The following is a 4,958-nucleotide window of genomic DNA, read 5'->3' as shown; positions in this document are numbered from 1 at the left end:
CCATCTATCACTAACTGTATCCGGAAGAGTCCTGCAAGAAGACACAAAAGCCAGCACAAGCTTGCTGATGACAGCTGAGGACACGCGGGAATGTCTGTGACACAACAGCCACTGCAGTCAGGGAAGATCTAGAAAATACAGGTGATGAAGCAGAAGAGAAAGAACTAAGCTTAGTCATGCTCCTGTGGCACACAACTCCATTTGTTTGGCTAAATCCCTTTATAGGCTGCCCTCATGCTGCACAGCAGGGACAGTTTCAGTTGTCCCAGATGTGGGTATCTGCTGTCAGTGCAGGTGTTGTTGGACAAAGCAATGTCCTTCCCCGCTCTGGGAGCAACATCCTACATTTCACCAGATATTTGCATCTGAACAGCTCCTTGCTGTCCTTAATCTCCACATGTGGGCATTAGTGGCTCACTAATTAGCATCCGTGAGGTACCTCACAGGGAGGTGTCTATGTTGTGGACATCTGATCTGAGGAAAGAGGAACTGAGGGGGGTATTGGGAGGGGGAGTGAGGATCAGAATGGGGGAATAAAGAGGGGAGGGATGAGGTGGGGGTGAGGAAGGGACCCTGGGGGTGAAAATGGAGAACTGTGTATGTGGGGAGGGGGTGTCGAAAAGAAATGGGGGAAGTGGAGTGGGGGGGGCTCTAAAGGCCAGTGTTGAGGGCAATCGGGGGGAGATGTGACCCTGGGGGTCAAAAAGAGGGACTGGGGGGAAAGGTGCAAGGAGGTTTTGTTTTCGGTGCTCATTCCAGCCTGCTGCTTGCTGCTGGGAAAGGCGTGCTTGGCTCCAAGAAGGATGTATGGTGGAAAGCCAGCAGCTGGGAGGTTTGGGATCCCCAGGCTGCCTAGTGGCAAAGGGCAACAGCCCAAGCAAGAGCTGGGGCGATTTGTTTTTAAACTGCATCCAGTTAAGTCCTGTCCCACTGCATCTGTCATATGTCTCCCCATTCCCTTTAGGGTCCCCCTGAAAAACTGTTCTCTGTTTTGCAGTTTTGTCTGGTTTTCTCATCTCCTCAGGGCCTTGCAGCATTGAGAGGACGGTTTTCCCTCTCTCCTTTCCCTCTGCAAAATCATTTTAATTGCTGAGTGCCCCCTGATGTTGGGCACACACCATGTGTAGTTGCATCAAGAGTTAGAAAACTACTTCTTTTTGCTCTCTTCCTGAATTTCCCTGTTTTCCTTCTGCTTTAGGAAAGTCCTTCTGTTGCGGACGTGACCCCTTGCAGAGCTGTGACGCAGTGCCCAGGCTGCAGGAGCAGAAGCATTTCAGGTGCCAAAATGGTTTTCTTTCCTCGTTGTGGTGGAATGGGGTACACAGAGAAGGAGGACTTCCATTCTCGGGGTGGATGTGCACAAGGGAAGCGCAGGGTGGGCTTTGTCTTGGCCAGTTCAGCCAGCAGCTGTATCCAGCTGGCAGAAAGCAATGCCCTCTGTCCCATGCCACCTTTGCACCAACTGGAAGCAGCTCAGCCATGCAGACAGAGCTCCCAGGGTAACAAGCAGCCCTACAGATCTCCATGTGCAGGGTTGTTATGCATTATTGGTTTTTCACATTGGCATCCAAAGTTTGAGGCACTGCGTGCTGCCAAGGTAGCTGGCTGCTCCACTTGGAGCTGTGCACACCAGAGCACTTTTCCCGTGTTTCTATAGAAATATACACAGCTTGAGGTATAAGCAAGAGGAGCTAGAAGGTTTAGCTTGGCTCCAGAGCTTCATCATCAGCAGAATAAATGAGGCGTGGTGGGAAGGGTGCTATGACCGGTGTGCTGTGTGTGATGGATGGCTCTGGGTCCTCCAGGACAGATGAGCAGGACAGGTGAGATGGAATGGTGTTGCTATGTGTAGGACGGAGCTGATAGTTGGCAGTGACACGGCTGAGACACTCCGGGTCTGGATTAAGGGGCAAGGAAATGAAGTGGGTGTCAATGTGGGAGTCTAGTATAAGCCACCCGGCTAGGACAATGATGCCAATTAATTATTCTTTAAGGAATTAAGGGATATCTCTGGAACAGCCTCACTTGCCCTGATGGATGACCAGCTTCCCAGACGGTAAGGAGGGGTACCACACAGCCTAAAAAGCAGGCCTGGGAAATCCCTAAAGCACAGTGATGATAACTTGGCACATGCCCTGAGCGCCAGCTGGGAAAGGTGCTGCCTTAAACTTGTTGCTTGCAATCTGAAGGGTCTAGCAGGTGAGGTGGCAGCAGGTGGCCGTCTTGGCTACAACAGTCATGAAGCAGCCCAGTAAAGCTGAAGAACTTACTGCATTCTACGTAATTCATGTTCTTAGGGAGCCAGGTGCTAAATGATGTGTAGATGATCCGATTCGGGGTCAGGGCTTTGTGCACAGAAGAGCAGCTCCCTCGCTGCGATCTGTTGAGAGTCAGTCCCCAGCACTGAGGTTGCGCCAACAGCCCCAGCATCGACTGAAGCTGCAAGCAGACAATCCTGCTAAAGCATGTGGAGGTGAAGGGAGAGCTCGTGTGGTTCTACCTCCTGCTCACATTCCTCACGTGATGAAGTGCAAAACCAAGCAAAATAAGAAGGAATTCAATGGGTCTTTTATGTACCTTACTACCATCAATCAAATGTGGCAGTAGAAAGAGCAGATGTTTTACTGTTAAGAGCTGTTCTTTTTCTTGGATACACTAAGGTGATACTTTTTCTAGTTAAGAGTTTGCAGTGCGCCTTGAAGTAGATTTGAACTGGTAGAAGTTGGCAGTGTCTACATTCTGCTGTCCTGATTTCCTTGCTGGTCAGAGTTCAGGTGCCATGCATGCATTCCCCAGCTCCAGCTGTCTCCTGAATCATGAGAACAGCCTTTTCACAGAACTGGAGTGGGTTCATGCCCATGAAGACCTAATGAGGTTCAAGAAGGCCAAGCGCAGGGCGCTGCACTTGGATCCTGGGCCATCCAGGGTACTTATGCAGACTGGGGGAAGATCTTGAGAGCAGCCCTGAGGAGAAGGACTTGGGGGTCACTGCCCCTTAAGAGGCTGGGAGTTCACAGTGAGGTCATCCAGTGACCGCTGGAGAGCCCCACCACATTTGTAGGACTCACGCTCAAGAGGGTGGGACAATATGTTAATAATTTCTTAGAATTCCGGCCCAATTTTGTGGAACGTAATGAATATGTATATGTTATGTCTGTAAGTATGTGAGCAGTGCTTTTCACACAGCATTTCCACCACGGCTGTTTCCCTCAAAGACTGGATACCTTTTTCAACAGTATTCCACTTTTTCATCTCAGGCTTCAGATCAGCCCTTTGAAGGGCTGTCTTTCCTTCACGGCTGATAGCACTCGATCCCAGGGTGGCAACTCGGTCCAAACATCTACCAGTCCCTCTGACAGTAGCTGAGTCTCTGGCAGTGCTTCCTGGTTGGTGAGCTGCATCACCATCTAGAAACACACTGCTGGCCCCATTGTCCCAGCTCCGAAGCAACCAGGTGAACAGCTTTGTTTGGGCAGCATGTGAACTCCTTTCTTGAGCCTTGGATTTCAGCCATCTTCAGAGTTCGACGAGTGATGGTAACGGTGACTTCCTCCTCCTCGCTCTGCTCTCCACGCCTCTTAGTTTTTTCCATTGCCTTTCTCAGTGATGGTGGTTTTGGGGAGGGCCCCTGGCCTGGATCTTCCTCTACTTCCTCAGCATCTTCTTTCTGTTCTGAACGCGAGGACACCCATTTCCATTTCTGTCCCTCCACAGGGGCAGCTGACATCGAAAATGGTACCTCGTGTGAGTGGTCAGGTTTGATTTGGAGACTTCCCCCTTTGGCTTGAACCTCAGCTCAGAAACTTTCTCTCTCCAGAATAGTATTACACAGAGCTCGGTAAGCACAAGCCAAGCCCCAAACAAGTTGTACCTCATCAGATCGGTCTAAGCTGCACCGTCCCCAACTTAAATACTTGCTTTGTTTCTCAGGATCCCACAGGTGTTCAAGAGTGAAATCCCATGACACTGCAGGTCCCCACGCATCAACCTCTCCATATTCCCTGCCAGTCAACGCTCTCTGGTTTTGGAGAAGACTTCTTCCACATAACGTGAACACAGAAGAATAGATTCAGGGAGATTGGAAACATGAGCATGAACGTGATCACTAACTCGGCATTCCACAGATGCATAAAGAACTGAGAAGAGAGCCTGGAAACCGCTTTGAACATCGTGTTGTTGGTAAAGTCAGCTATTCCATCTGTCAGTATTCACATCATACAACACTGCAGGTAGGTACCAGGCAGGTGTCTCCATCAGTGCCCTCACTTGGTGATACATACATACACAAATCCACAGCAGAAAATGATGAACTTAGTAAGAAACCAGTAAGTTCCAAAAAACACCATGCCTTTAATCCTTTATACAGCACTCCTAAAATGAAGAACAGATTCATAGCTGGCAGTTGCTAAAAAGGAAAAAAAAAACCAAAACACACACACACAAAAATCAACTTGGTGCAGTGTCCAGAGTCTCAAAGACTTCCTGGCCTACAGTCTAATCTATGAAGCACATGTTATAAAATCAATCTGCTGTGCATTCTGTTCCCCTTCTTTCATGCTGGTCTCTTCCAAGGCTTTTACATCCACCATTTATTTGAATACTCACCTGGGTCAAGACTGCTAACTTGGTAATATTCTGTGAGACAGGCTTGCATGCCTTCCAAGTCACAGGAGAAGATGTCAACATTCATCCACGTCTTTTGATATTACTTCTGTTTGTGACAGAGCATCCTTCCCTAGCAGAATTTCCAGCTCAAGCTTAAACTTCTCCAGTGATTTCTGCAAAACACTAGAGTATTTTCTGCTTTCAAGGACTGCAGAAGAATTGATTTATCACATCAGTTAATATCAGTCACTAGGGGTAGGTACAGCTAAAAACAATGACTGATGAATGATCATGAACAAATGCAGGTAGTTCAAGTTGAGCTCAGATGGCGGTAATTAGTCTCATTCATGGGT

General features: G+C 48.6%; 1 long non-coding RNA gene across 1 annotated transcript; it reads left to right on the top strand.

The window, feature by feature from the left end:
• The first annotated feature begins 6 nt into the window (after positions 1-6).
• On the top strand, positions 7-4,930 carry LOC109364167. Its single transcript, XR_004162288.1, has 4 exons — positions 7-141; positions 1,199-1,277; positions 3,715-3,838; positions 3,941-4,930. It is a non-coding gene; the product is annotated as an uncharacterized LOC109364167 (long non-coding RNA).
• The last annotated feature ends 28 nt before the right edge of the window (positions 4,931-4,958 follow it).

This window comes from Meleagris gallopavo, assembly GCF_000146605.3.
Source record: "Meleagris gallopavo isolate NT-WF06-2002-E0010 breed Aviagen turkey brand Nicholas breeding stock chromosome 6 unlocalized genomic scaffold, Turkey_5.1 Chr6_random_7180001839016, whole genome shotgun sequence".
NCBI classification, from domain to species: Eukaryota; Metazoa; Chordata; class Aves; order Galliformes; family Phasianidae; genus Meleagris; species Meleagris gallopavo.
Note: the sequence above shows the minus strand (reverse complement) of the source record. Positions and strands in the feature narration are given on the sequence as shown.